The sequence below is a fragment of the Rhyacophila brunnea genome, unplaced genomic scaffold (genome assembly GCF_057557595.1).
Source record: "Rhyacophila brunnea isolate RB1 unplaced genomic scaffold, BYU_Rbru_1.0 scaffold_12, whole genome shotgun sequence".
Lineage (NCBI taxonomy): Eukaryota > Metazoa > Arthropoda > Insecta > Trichoptera > Rhyacophilidae > Rhyacophila > Rhyacophila brunnea.
The window spans coordinates 31,807,927-31,824,061 of NW_028232774.1; the positions used below are offsets into that span (position 1 = coordinate 31,807,927).

Sequence of the window (16,135 nt, forward strand, 5' to 3'; positions counted from 1 at the left end):
GTTATTTATGCCGTGAACAGTAATAGAAGTTCTACGTCTTAAGTTATTTGATATATAAATCTATCTATACCGCAAAAGCTTAATTTTCTATTGCATTAATGTTTGTATCTACCACTTGTATTTTTATGATTGATGACCAGTATTTTTCCTAGCTAACTTCTGATTTTGGGAAATGTTTCTAGTTATTCTATTAGGAGTTATAATAAATCATTCACTTGCAAAATCACTTTTTATGCATTATAATGTTTGACCACTTGACATTATAATAAATAACTTCTCCCTAACTTACATAAATTGCGACATTTTTTATCTTAATTATATAATTATATTTTATTAAGTAGGTAATATCTCAACAATATTGTGATTGTTGTAATATTGTATTTGATATATTATTCGTTATAAGTTATAATTTATAATATATCGGAGTTGACATTTTATACCTAACTACTAATAAGCAAAAAACCGCAGTGTTATGTGAGTTTGACCGCGAAATGGCATATTATTACAAGGTGTTCGATGTTTGCTTTTTATTTGAAATGTCATCATATTATTTACGTCTTAATACTTGTTACCTCCAATACTGTGTAGTTGTTTACTTATTTACTGCCACGCGATAAAATTATGTTTAAAAAATGATAATATTATAATACTTATCAACAATACACTAGTAGGTAACTCTCTGGGTATTATAAATAATAAATGTATTTTAATTCGCACCAACAATAATAAAATTAAGAGCTTTATTTACAGATATAATGTAGGACTATGTGGAATACTTGAAAAATCAACGCATTAGCGTCAACATTACTTTCTTTATATTTTTTCAATAATTATATATTTATATACCTATTATAAATTGTGTTGCTGACCCCTGTCTGATATATGGCTATACATACATACAACATAATATTATTTGTATGTGGGTACTTACGTAGGTAAAAGTTTCAATTTGACTACAAAAAATATTCCTGACAACATCGTGATTTAGAAAAATGGTCTCATTTCAGAAGTTTCTACCGACGAAAGAGTTAGAATAATATAACGAGAGGGGAGCTTATGAAACTAATGTATTTAAACACTCGATGGCATTTCTGCTACGTTTTTAGTGGTGTAGATTAAATTTGGTAGTCAGAGCAACATTAATATATTTTTATCAGTTGTCTATTCTGAATTGAAACATGGCGACTTGCTTATTGTCGCCATCTCTGTTTTCACTTTTTGATAGCATAGCAATTAATATACTTACGTGTTTGCCATATTTGTGATTTTTCATCTGAATATTCAATCTATATATTATCGTATCATATATTGAGACGGCATTTTTGGGGTTTTTGTTATCTCAGTAAGTAGTAGGTATTCAAAGTGTGCGCCGCTGTATGTTCGAGAAAAAAATCCAGGCAATATTAATCAAATGCACTGAAGCACGATCACAATTTCATAATATGCTTCATTGGTTATTGTCTTCAGTTGATGAGAAGACAATTTGTAAATTGTTATTATCGCTAAAAGTGACAAACATTTCTTATTTTTGACCTAAATTCGTCAGATCTCTCAAACATTTACAGATGTCATTAATTTTAAATTCCTTAAATTACTCAAAAAGACTATTCAGAGAAAACGAATAGGTATCCATCTACATTCAACAGAATCAATCTAAACTGCAGATATCCTTTCTGCAATAAACCTTAAAATTATTTCTTTAAAAACCAGCCTCGTCCAAGTTAGTAAATGACTAGGTAACTTTTAAACGACTAGGTTACACTAATAATAATACAATGCTGCCAATCAACAAGAAAAGATTCCCTACGCCTGTTCTAGTAAGTATGTCAATGAATCAAATTGATTTAATTAAAATGTCACTACTACTGTATACCTGTATATCATTGTAATATTATAGTATTATTTAGTTGATACGAATGTCGTATTATTGTATGGACGACGTGTTTGAAAAATAAAATTACTATAAAATTGTTGCCATGATCATTGCATAAATTCGTTATTCTTTTGTAATAATAATAATAATCAGATAATTACAGATACAAGTTAATCAAATCTACTTGCATTCTCATAAGGGTCAATTTCAAAACTGCGTAAATTAGTATAGGTACGTAATTATTATTTTGTACCTACTATAATTTAAAATAAGTTAGAGAAACTAACTAAATTTTCCGGAATATTTTGAAAGATAATAATTTTTATATGTACATATTATATTGTGTACCTACAACTGAACTCTACCGATGTGTAATACCTACATTATAATAAACATTGTATTTTTGCCAGAGGTCTATAACCTTTCCTAGAAAAGTGACCATTTTTCTGTTGGAATGGTAATGTATGGAATGTCGATACCGATCAAATGAGCAAAGAAACAATCCTATCTGATGCGTTGATATATTTTCGATGTATTTATTTAAACTTATTTTTAAATTTAACCGAGTGAAGCGGGCCCCCCTACCTATCGCTAAGTATAAAGGCAGTGTGACGCTCTACAGTAGCGTTTTTCAAATGGTGTACGCGGTCAAATTAATGTGTATATTTCTATTTATTTTATATTTTAATACACCCATTTGAATTATGGAGGTGTCGAGTATTGATACACAATTAAAAAGATTTTTTTTTACAATTAAAACAAATTTGTGATTTGTGTTTATCTCACATATCTGGTAGACTCGCCTCGTTAGGACCCCATGCTAGAGCCCTGTCAGCCTCCCCTTGTGGGGGCCATGCACTAATATACCGACCACCTACAAAGTATTGTGTGCAAAATGCACAAACAATGCACGTACACGTAGCTACCAATCTGAAAAAATCTTAAGGTTACGGAAAATAATTCAATACAACTAAGTGGTAATATAGCTATTTTTTTCAACAATACCTACATTAAATTAATACACATTATACACGATCCTATTGTAATGAAATTCTTCTCGCGCATTACACAGGATACACCATTGTTTGTTTTTTTTACAATATTAAAATGCAAATACTTACGTTATTATTATCTTTCTGGGAATAGCGATACAAACCTTCCGCATAAAACTTGTTCTATGCTTCGTTAGTTCTGTGAGTTATCATTAGCGTTGCTGAATACTTGTAGCTTGACCATTTTCCCTCTAATTTCCCCGTATCTGTTTGACAATGAGTATCACTTACTGTGACATAAATCATAAGTTGTCCTCGTTTATTCTGTGTCTAAATTCGTAAGAAACATACCATATTATTATAGGAACGTACTGCCTTAGCCTACTTTTGTGTCCAATCCATTCCTATTACGTACGCCATTGTTTTGTATTCTTACGCACAGGGCTAGACTTAGACTTTATAACTGGGATACATGTACCCTGGACCACCGACCACCGTCCCCGGTAATATTTTCAAAAGACAAAAAAGAAAACAGTAAACAGCCTGTATTGAATTTAGTTCGTCTTTAGTATAATCTTAATATTCTTATTGTTGGATTAAAACAGTCTTGTAACTATACAGTTCAATATATTTTTTATTAGATAGATACCTACTAATATTAAAAATGATTTAAGATTTTTTATAGAATTAATATAACGCACTCTTACCCAATTACACTATTATAATATCTGTATACCAGAGGTAAACTATTGTAACTCCAAAAATCGTGAAGTGGAGTTATTGTTATATTGTTACTTCATTACTTATCCTGCATACGTCGTAAACAGCTGTAACTCACATTACTCTTATTATAAAAGTTAAAAATTTAAAATGTCATTGTAACTCCATAACTATTAGAGGTAAACAACAGTAAGAAAACATACAATTCTTTTGATGAAACTTATAATCGAACTACAGCGGTAAACAAGCAAAAATGTTTTGATAAATAGATAAATTTTATCTTTTTCCATTCACAAACGCCACAAGTTGAAAGTTCCAAAAATCACAAATTCGTCTCTCCTGTGAAGTTGTCATTTTAGTTTACCTCTGGTATACAGATATATCACGTTTTGCAGTGACGTCCCCAGATAAAATTCCGCCCCTAGGCAGTGCCAAAATGCCGCCTCATTTTTTTATAAGTACATTATTTTTATCATCCTTTCATGAGATCCAATATCTAATAAATGTGTTGTATTGACCCGTGCAACAACTATAATAACAAGATCCCAAAAAAATGCCGGAGATTTAAAAGACGCAACTCGTGCAAAGGAGGCTTCAGCGGGAAAGCGAGATGTCACTCCCAAGGCCTCGACGTCTCAGAAATCTGAGGGGACACCGGTATCAGGAAATGAAATATCTCTTGGAAACTCCACTACCGGTGAAGAATGGTCAACGGTAGTGAAGAGGAAGAGGGCAGCCATTGCGATTCGTGGTAGCTTTGGTGGGGCGGTGAGGGGGGCGGAGGTGGTTAAAAATTACCACTTCTACCCCTTTTATCGAGACACCACAGTTGCAGACATGAACGACTATATTAAAAAAATTACTAATTGTACTGCTGATTTCACAATAGTTAAACTGAAGTCAAAGGGTGATTACGCTTCATTTAAGGTAGGGATCCCTACTAAGCTAAGCACGTTGGTTTTGAAGGCGGAAAATTGGCCCCGCCATTCATTTATTAAAGAATGGGTTGCCAGGATGGAAACACCACGGCTACCGAGTAGCTGACTTAATAATAACAATAAAAATAATAATTACCCTAAGCAATTTTTATTCTACTACCAGAATGTTCGGGGCTTGAAAACAAAATCTGTCGATTTTTTGAGCAGTGTTTTGGCTGATAACTATGACATCATAGGGTTAACTGAAACATGGCTCAATGATAGTGTTTTTAGCCGTGAATATTTTGGAAGTGAGTACTCAGTCTTTAGGAGGGATCGAGACTCCGGCGCAGGCCACAGGCAGGGTGGGGGTTGTCTTTTGGGGGTAAGAAGTATGGAAAGGTTACAGGCCGAACGTTTCCGTGCTTTAGAGACTCAAAATGAGGACCTTTGGGTGAAACTGACCTACGACGGAGACACTATTTACGTTTGCGTCATTTATTTTCCACCAGCAAGTGACTTGGAGGTGTATAAGTGTTTTATTGAGAGTATGCTATCTAATATCAACTTAATTGGAGATAGAAAGATTATTGTAATGGGAGATTTTAATCTAAACTCAGCGCGTAGTGGTAAAAGAGTCAGCGATGACCTTGAATTTCTGTGTTCTGTTTTTGGATTTTCTCAGCACAATGATGTCTCTAACTCTAGCAATGGACTTTTGGATAGGGTATTTAGCAATATCGACTTATCGCTTTCACGATGCATGTCTCCTCTTGTACGCGAAGATGTGTATCATCCAACTTTAGTTTTTCTGCTCAGGTTTCGGTCGACTCGTCCGCTTCAGACTCCAATTCCCTCTTACAAAACCAACCAATTCGGCGGGTGGAGGTTTGAAGGCGGAAACTTCAAGCTACTTTACTCATTGATGAGTGAAGTGGACTGGAGTGAGTTGCTCAAGATTTGTGATGTGAATGAGGCGGTACAATGTTTTTACAATATTGTCTATAATATTTTTGATCAATGTTTTTCGAGGAAGTCGCCATGTCGTGGTGGAAGGCGATACCCGAGGTGGTTTTCTCGGGAGATTATTGGGGACATTAAGGTCAAGCATAACTATCATACAGCATGGAAGGCTGGGCATGATCGGACTGACTATATCATGTTTAGCATCTATCGTTCGAAAGTGAGACAAGCTGTTCGACGGGCCTATCGAACATATATGGAAACGGTAGGAGATTCCATTCGCGAAAATCCTAAATTGTTTTGGAATTACATAAAATCGTTAAGAAGAGATGGTGGGTTTACCGATAGGATGAGTTGGAAGGGCGAAGAGGTGACCGGACATGGATTGGCAGAAGCATTTGCTGGTCATTTCAAGTCTGTCTACGCAAGTAGTATTCCAAATCTAGATGTTGCCTCAACGTCAGGAAAACCGTCATGTGGTGCCCAATCCGTCGATATTTTTTCAATTAATGAGGGCGATGTACTTCAGTTTATTAAAAAACTAAAGAATACTCGCTCTTTGGGACCTGATTATGTTCCTACATAAATTTTTAAAGGGTTGTATTGACTTCGTCAAAGGCCCGCTTTCATATATATTTAATCTCGCAATGGAGACAGGTATCTTCCCGGAAACGTGGAAGATGTCGAAGGTTACTCCAATCCATAAGAGTGGTACAGAGTCATCAGTGGAGAATTGCAGGCCGGTAGCTGTTCTCTCTGCACCAGCAAAAGTTCTTGAGATGATCATGCACAACATGATTTCTCCAAAAATTGAGTCATTTATAATAAATGAACAGCATGGATTTAGAGCAGGCCGATCAACGGAAACTAACCTGATGGTATTTACCGATTATGTGTCATCGGCACTGGATAGAGGCCACCAGGTTGACTGTTCTTACAATGACTTCTCGAAAGCATTTGACAAGGTCGATCATGACATCCTGATGGAAAAACTCCAACTTATTGGATTGTCGGATCGATTTTTGAAACTATTCGGGAGTTATTTTAGGAACCGTCAACAATGCGTATCGTACGGCCTTTATCAGTCACAGACCTTTTACACATTTTCTGGTGTCCCCCAGGGCTCAAACTTAGGGCCGTTGCTGTTCACGATTTTTATAAATGACATAGCATTGGTAATAAAAAATGCTATGCTTTTGTTGTTCGCTGATGACTTGAAACTCTTTTTGGAAGTTGTCACCTTGGACGATTGTCGTCAGCTCCAACTTGATATAGATAATGTATTAAATTGGGGCAGGCGTAACAAACTAGAATTCAATATTGATAAATGCAATCTTTTATCGTTTACCAGAGCCTCAAAAGTGTTGTTTTTCCAATACTCGATGCATGGCAGAGTTCTGTCACGAATATCATCTGTAAGGGATCTTGGCATTACGTTTGAGAGTAAACTGACATTTATTAGGCATATAGTTACCATTTGTAACAAAGCGCTTAAAATGTTGGGCTTCATCATGCGTACTTCCCGGGTCTTTTCAGATGTTACGGTATTAAAACTTTTATTTAATTCTTTAGTTCGAAGCAGACTTGAGAGTGGGTTTATTGTTTGGGCACCGCACCAGTTTAAGTATGGCCTTATGGTGGAGAGGGTACAGAAGAAATTCTTGAGACTCCTTTACTTGAGGTTGTATGGATACTATCCGTGGCTTTATCCAACTGACTTTCTCTTAGGCATGCTTACATACTGCAGTCTGCAATTTAGAAGAAATCTTTATTTAGCTACGTATTTTTTTCGACTTATACAAGGTATAAATGAGAACTCTGCCATTCTGGGCAGTGTTGACCTGTGTGTCCCTGATAACTATCTTAGAAATAGAGACCACCAGTTGTTTATTCTCCCAAGGTGCAGAACCAACCTGCCACTGGTAATGCCAATTGGGAGAGTGATAACTATGTTCAACGAAATTGCTTCGGGTGTTGATATATTCCACCTACGTGAGAATGAGTTTAGGTGGATGTTGTTTTATAAATTCTTAAAATAGGGTCTGCTTAACTCATCCGGTGTACTTCCTTGTACCTATCTAATTCATCTACTGATAGGTATATCTCTTTTTTATGTAATACTGTTATATTTATATATCTTTGTTTCTAAATGTCATGTTGTGAACGTCTTAAACTTATAATTTGTAATGTCCACAATATGTTAAAAAAAAAATGAATTGAATTAAATGAATGAATTGAATTGATACATTACTAACAAAATATCAGACTAATTATTCGCAAATCTGCACGTGTCGTTTCTGGTCACCAAGGACGTCGAAGGGCAATGGAAGTAAACTAGATATCGCGAACCCGATAAAACCAATGTGTTCAATTTTTTAATCGAAAGATATTTTCGTTATTACTGAGTTTAGGTAGCTATTTCTATATATTCCAAATGATTTTCCTCGATTTGCCGCCCTTTGAGTAACTGCCGCCCCCAAGCGATGCTCAATCTGCCTACCCCCACGGGACGTCACTGACGTTTTGGATTGTTAATATACGTTTTGAAAATAGAAAGCAGTAAAATCTTATATGGTGAAGTGATCTAGTGTCGTATCCAGGAAGGTCCTTTTCTTTTTATCTCATATTTGACAAAATACTTCGGGTTCTATTTATTGACAGGTGATGCACGTGTTTTCAAATAACAAGTTGGGGTAGTGCAACAAGAGAATAAATGCGATTTGATGGAGGCCTTTGGACTGTAGCCAATAAAGCACACTCATATTGTATTAATTCGGTCCTGCTTCTGCGGCGCGGTGATAGTTTTATTTTGGATTGTCTCCTATTTACTTAGGTAATTTACTTTGTCTGCAGCTGATGTTTCTGTTGGCTAGCAGGAAATATTATTTAAAATCACATACCTATCTTTATTTACCTAAAATAGACAGTCTAAAATCAATCCTACATTATCAAGTCTCTTTTTGGCCAGGCACTCAGTGGTCAACAGTGTTTGATGCATCATTCGATTGAGGCATTCATTATCTGGTAGCAGACGGTGTAACGATCTCATAATGGAAAGGAAACCGTACCCGTGTACTTATTGCATCCAGCAGTTAGCCTCCTTTAGATCCATCACTTATCTGTTTAAGCTATTAAGAGCACTGAATCATAGGAATAATCTTCTATCCAGAGTAAATTTAACCGCATGTATCGGCAACCATTGACACTCGAAATTTAAAAAAAAAACCGATGATGAGTTAGTGAATTGTTATATATTTTCAACAAAAAAAAACACAACATAGGCGACTTATTTTTTTGCTGGCTACAGTTCAATATTATATCAACCTATTCAGTCATCATTTTAGGTGTTCTTTCACATACACTGGAAGGTTGTAAACAGTCTGACTTTAAAAAAAGGTTGCAGTTATTGCTGGTTTGAGCTCAGCACTCCATCCCTATTTAGAGCAACGATGGCAGTGGCGAAGGGTAGAGGTAGGCTATGAAGATCCGACATAAATAGTGCACACCAAACTTTGTCAGTCATACATATTTGTTTTCATTGTACTAAGAATACATATTGGTTTAGGCAGGGTTTAAGAGGGTTTTTAAAACCATCTGTAATTTGTATTAGTTCAATGAAAACAAATTAGTATGACTGACAATGTGTGCATTGTTTTTAGTGGATCTCCATAGCTCTATGCATGGTTTAACCAAATTTTAAAAAAAAACTAACTAATACCGTCTACAATTTTCATTCTTAGTTCAATGAAAACAAATAAGTGTGACTGACATAGTGTGAACTATTTATGTTAGATCTCTACAGCTTTCGCCACTGAGCGATAGACAGAGATAAATTGGCCGAACTCAATGCACGAAAAGAAGAAGTCTCATAAGACGTCGTTGTAGTAAGCTAAGGTTGATATATCTAGTGTATTTTCCACCGAAACCCTGCGCACACATTAATTTGTCTTTGGATCCACCAGTATAAGTTGTCCGCTGAGTGAGGTCACCACATGCCAACATTTGACATTATCATTTCATTCTTTTTATACTGAGATGAGCTTAGTTCTAAATTCGAACACCCGACGATTTACGATGGTATACAACATTTTGACGCAGGGGTACCTACGAAAATGGACCACGTATTATAGACGTGCAATAGTTTGTGTAATACACCAATATTAAATGAGCGTCTACTATTTCTACACAGTACCGAGAGTCCATTGCTCCTTTTCTAGTATTGGGCAGTCGTTGATGACATGCCACATAGTTTGAGATGTGTAAGTAACCATCACATAGACAGCAGTCATTGTTGAGGGCAATTTAAATATTTTTTTTATATAATATGCTCTCAGTGCTCCGTGGCCTGTTAATATTTGTGGGAGTTCGTGTGATGTTTTTGTGTTCCTGGCAAGAGTGATGGCAGAGATTATTTTTGGAATAAATTTCGCGTTATTGATCCTGTGGAGGAGCTTGTGTATCTGTTATTCCATAGCTCTAGCTTGTCTTTTTTGCGTAATTTAGGGGGGGGGGTGTATAATTATTATCATTACTTATAGACAGTAACAATAGGTAATAACCGTCATTGAGTACATCTATGAAAATAGGTTGATTACGCTATATGATTCTGGGAAAGCAATATAGCACATAATACTAAAGTGTATTACTCTTTATCACTGCGTTCTATTTTTTTAATTGAACACTTTAATATTCCTTACCGCTGGATGCACGCAACATCGAGGAGTGTGGATTGGTTGCGTGTCTGGAATTGCGTACCCAACATAACGAAAGAAGCTTTTTTATATCACACCACGTGTATTTTTAATGTAATTAAAATGAATTAATTCTATGCGTATTATCCACTGTCGCTTATCATATAGAAAGGGTGTCATTGAAGAGCTAATCTGTGCCATAGATAATTGCGCGTAATAACTGACATCACTAGATTTATTATCAGTAGTTCTGAAATTCACAAAAATAACAGAAAAACGTGCAAAACGATAATGCCCGTATCTATTCTCACCATGTACCTACATACAGACTACATTGGTTGTTATTAGTTTATTACTAATGTTTGAAATATGCCACGCAATTTCATTATTCTCAAATAATGAATACCTAACGATAGTATCAATGTATATTATATAGAATATATTATTTTATTTTGTTATAACAATGGCGATGATTAATATCCGATATTAGACTTTTTTTATAATAAGTTTAGTATTATGTGTTTTTCATAAAATATCGTTTATCAAAGGTAATATCGCGACGTTACCTTTTATCAACGATTACCCGAAATAGCGTCTTGCAGTGTGGCCAAATGAAATATGTATAATTCATCAGATTGAAATAAAATTTATGAAAATCAACGACTTTACTTATTAAAAAATAGAATAGTGACCTTCAAAGCGTGCTATTGTTATAATCTCACGAGTATTATTTATCTTCTAAAAATCACACAAATGTGACCTTTATACCAATATATTTATAGTAGTATCAGTAGATCTACTGAAATTTCAGTAAACATGTGACACTGGATGTAAGTTGTTTTGACAGCTCATTACAGAATGGAAGACAGAAGAGAGACCAATAAAATTATTGAAAAAAATATATAATAAGTATAATAATCGCCAACCAGATTATAAAAATAGAAATATGATTGAAAACATAAACCCATTCCATTTTTTAAACCTACCTTTAATAAAATATGTTACCCAGTGTTATTATGACCTCTCGTGTTTTATAAAAGAAATGTTTTAAAACATTTCATGAAATATTTTTGTCAAATATCAAGTCTTAATGCCTGCCTAAAGTACATGATGAACATACATTTTGTCCGGTACGTACGTAGGGACTAAACTAGTCGCCTTTATGTAAATGTGAAGAAATCCATACTGCTGAGCATGTTCTTGAAATCAGGGTCCTGCGTGTCTTCCCTGGGAGTTTATGTCACCAAACAAGCTGATTAAAATGTGCTGGTATGGATTGAGATTCTACCGATGCCTCTTAAGTGTTTTTTTTATGTATTTTGTGACTGTGGTGTTGTTTAAATATCTCTATGCAGTCACCTACACTTTGCCGCAACACGAGTGAATGAATTGAGTGTGCTTTTATATTAATTTATCCTGTCCTCAATTTCAAAGATTAGATATAATAATTATGGGTATACCCCACAGAAAATTTCTATTTTTTTAATCATGACGTAACGATCGTCTAAGATTACAGTTGCAACCGTACAAATTGAGATTATCTTACTACATCCCATAATATTTTTTCAAGTAGGTACCTCAGAGAAACTCAGGGAGTGTTCTTTTTTCTGAACCAACATTGAATCAAATATCAATCACAAAATACCACGTAGTATAAAAGTGTGTCACACTGACCAATGCAACCGCGTGATGTGAATATCAAAGATAATATACACTCAATTTCCCTGAAAAACATAAATGTGGATAGGTTGGTATCTATGACTTTAATTTACATTTTAAATTATTGTCGTTCGATGGAATTTCAATTAATATTTATGTGATTAAATTGTTCGGAACATTCATTTTTGAATTTATCGCAATTAATCTTATCCTACTTTCGAATTTTTTGCATCCCACATATTGAAGAATGCGTATTTAGTTGGGGACACCAGCTCGTCTATACGATCTAATTATCGAAGTTTTAGTTCATATAATATTCGTGCCTATGTACTTCCATCTCTCCTTCTTGGTCGTTCCCTCATGGCTGAGGATCGTGACCACCAGAAATTTTGTCATCTTTTGAGCGACCAAGACTAGTGAGTGAAGGCTGCGGCCAGTCAGCTCCTTCACTCGGTCACTCCAGCGCGCTGACGCTCTTCTTCTTCTTCGCATTCCCTGGAGGCTACCCAAACCAACAGTCTCTCCAGGTTATCCGGTCCGCGCCAAACAATATGTCCAGAAAAGTTCAGAATGCGTCTCAAACATATTGTCGAGAGCTGTCCCTTTATCTGTAATCTCTGGATGATTTTCTGTTTCGTCATGTGCTCTGTCCAAGAAATACGAAGCATTCGACGCCAACACGACATTTCGATGATATCAATTGCCTTCCGCTCCCTTTCCCTTAGGGTTCCATTACTCGACACCGTACAAATATATGGTGAACACTGATGTTTGCACAAGCATCATTTTCCATACTTCTATATTGTATGCTGTCTTGCTTTAACTAAACGAGGTGCGTTGCTCTATCATTTTATTTGCATCAATATTCGTGTCAATACGCTTAGGTACCTAGTAAAACCAATATTCGTAATACACATTGTCTAGTACTTCGTCAAAGATCAACAAAACTTATCCTGAATGAGCAACGTGGTTTTAGAAATAGACACCCCTCGTACCACCAGCCACTCATCATCGCAGAATTCAACACTAGATTCAACCACCAATATGATAGTCCCAGAAAATTTACAGCAAATCTCGAAAAATCTATTATAACTAAAACTAAAATTGTACTTATTTATAGGAATTATTTATTTTTTATGTACCTATTATAATATAAGTGTAACTTTTGAATTTCATAACGTTATAATATGGAAATAAAATATGTTGATATTGAGACCATAACACTATTTATTAAATTGAAATACGATATACGAGATCTATTAATAAAAATTAAGTACATCAACAGATATTTAAATCAAGTAGTCACACACCATTTTTAAATCAATCTTTTCTCAAATATTTAATTTTCTTCTCCGAATGTCACACCTATGGGTTGGACCTTGTTTGCAGAAATACGTCAAATTGCGTTTGTCAAAACTAGTTTTCAGTGATGACGCATGATGAGTGAAAGTATGTCTGTACAGTAAAGTGTTTGCTTAAAAAATGTTAATGTGACATATTATTGACAGCTCCTCAACGACCCCATACAACTGCCCCCGTGGCAAGCAATGCCCTCACTTTGGAAAACCATGCTTTAGATCCGTGTTTTCCTACTAATTACAAAGTGTCAATTCAATGTTTTCATAATATTAACTAGGTAACGCAGTTTTGTTCAGTTTTGGTTATAATAACACTAACTTACTCGCACATTATGTAATGGAATAATTAAATTTAAAGTCTAATACGAAATTGTCGAACGCACGGTAAAAAAATATAAATGGCTTGTCGTCAATTCCTATTTCTAAAAACAATAATAAGCTTTTGTATTACTTTGCTAAAAAAAAGTTAACAGACTGTTTTTTATGGATTGTTACTGCCATAATGTTAGTTATGTTAGTGTCATAATAATTGTTCCACGTTTTATTACAGTAATACGAAAGTTCGTGCTCATAAAAAATTTGATGCGTTTACGATACACCCTCAAACTAGGTGGCTACTGGCCACTACATCAACGGGTGCTAAACAAAGCGTTAACCACCCTAGTAATTATAGTTAATGATTGCTATAGGTACTTAATTTATATATTTACATGAATGCACGTTTTACTTTGTAGTTGCTTCAATTAATAATGAGCTTGTTGTAGTATTCCATGATATGATTTGGGATTAGTGTGCCGGGTTTCGTCTTCCGACATCTTCTGGGTTGTTGGATATATTATACGTTATTAATAAATTAACATTGAATGATCGTAAATAATATATTATTCATAGGTAAATACAAATCAGTGTCGTCCCAAGGAATAGCGTGCTTGGGAAGAATTGCGAATACTTAATACAATTTTTGGCATTATATTTTCTATAAATTAGTTTTTTTTCTTCAGTAGATACGCATATCAGAAGTTGAAAGACGGTAATAATTGCATTTGTCCGTCCAATGTAGGAATACCTATAACAAAAAATTGAACACACTTTAATATTTTCGGAAAATTATCGAGCTTCCGGTTCGTAAAATTGTCCATTTCGAGCGCTGTCGACAGGCCACTAAGTTGTAATAAATATTTAAGTAACATGCTTTGTATCCCCGTTTCAATAATGTTAATTGTATTCATTTTAATAAATTTGTTTTTATTTCTAAAATAAAAATATCGTGAAGGTAAAAATACGGTGTACGTTTACTATCATGATGGTTACGCAGTTCGTTTGTGTGATCTAAAAATGTCACCTTTCACATGGGTCCTGTGGCGCAACGGATAACGCGTCTGACTACGGAGCAGAAGATTCCAGGTTCGAATCCTGGCAGGATCGAATTTTTTTATTTGCTTAAAAATATCATACTTACCTAATTTTGTTTGTAACCTAGTTTTCTAGTAATACGTCAATAATGAGATTAGAGCTCTGACGGACGTGTATTACAAATTGAGATCTCAAAAATTTAATTTTAGCAGCGAGCTATAATAGCTATATTATGTATATCTAGGTGGATCATTTTTTTTTTTTTTTGTATTTCTGCACTTGGCGATTTCAATTAATCGTTTTCTGCACTTAGTTAAATTAGCGACCGTATAAATACCTATATTCTTCGTAGATGGCTAATTTAATCTTTAGTATTATAATATTTCCAATAATTATTTGTAGGCATATTATTTTAAAATATGACATGTATCTACATACTTACCAGATAATTCAATCACTCTTCGACGTCTGTGATATTTAACATACCTACCTCCTACTTTATCTACACATGGCTCATGAATATATTAGTAAAAATCATTATTGCCAGGACAGCGTTATTATGCCTAGTCCAAACATGACCAATGTAGATATATCTGTAGACAAATTATCGGGGGTGGTTTAACTAGTTGGAGGATCAATTTGCAGTGCCTTTTGAAGCCCCCAATAAGTTTTTTTTGTGTTAGTTAAAATTTATTCAAAAGCCCAAAAATGACAAATGGCACGAATATCCATTCGCATGCCATACTTAATTATTTGTTTATTAAATGTACATATTTAAAACAAAATGTTATTTTGTAAAATTTTATTATTGACATCCATCTATCCATTGAAAAAAAATGTCGCACACGAAAAATCGTACCGTCACGACAGAATATAGGTATATTTTTTAAATTATTTTTGGGCCCCCCTTGTTGGCCAAGGCCTCTTATCCTGCGTGTACCTACTCAGACTAAATTACGTACCTAGGTACTTGTAAATTCGCGCCTGCAAATTATGCAACTGTCTGTAAACTTATTCTGCCGCAACACAAATGCTCGTGTAGAATTATTTGTTCAAAACTTTGCACGTCTAAGTCTGTAAACATTGCTATCAAATTATAAAAAATATAATTTGAACAGTCCATCATCGTACGTTTTTGTGCTTAAAATCGTACAACACGATTCAATCAAAATAACAGACCACAAGACAAGACCACATGTTGCTACTTTCCCTCTCAAATACAGCCAAATTTGTTTGTCAATACATTTGTATAATTTATTATGTTTGCCATCTGCGAAGATATACAAAACAAATGTATTTTATATAAAAACATTTAAATTGTGTTTATACAATGTGTGTTTTCGGATAGCTGTATCGTAGTCTGGACCAGTCATTTTTTTTACACACAAGTAGGTAGGTAGATACCTACACTTCATTAAAAAATCATAATATACTTACTTACATTGAACTAAAGAAAAACTTCGAAGAATGCATCGCTAATATTACTATACACATAATATAATATGTTGGTAATGTTATTTATATAGTTTACTCGTAATTTATTATGATTAAATTTTGTATGTTGTAATACAACACAATACTTAGGTATAATAATTATTATTAAGTATGT

The 16,135-nt window shown here is 34.4% G+C and overlaps 1 protein-coding gene and 1 non-coding gene across 2 annotated transcripts in view; both read left to right on the forward strand.

Annotated features, from left to right (window-relative positions):
• Positions 1-16,135, forward strand: part of LOC147078069 (uncharacterized) — a 217,440-nt gene that overhangs the window by 2,124 nt on the left and 199,181 nt on the right. The gene's annotated exons all lie outside the window — the stretch shown is intronic.
• Positions 14,526-14,598, forward strand: TRNAR-ACG (transfer RNA arginine (anticodon ACG)). The gene has a single exon. It is a non-coding gene; the product is annotated as a tRNA-Arg (tRNA).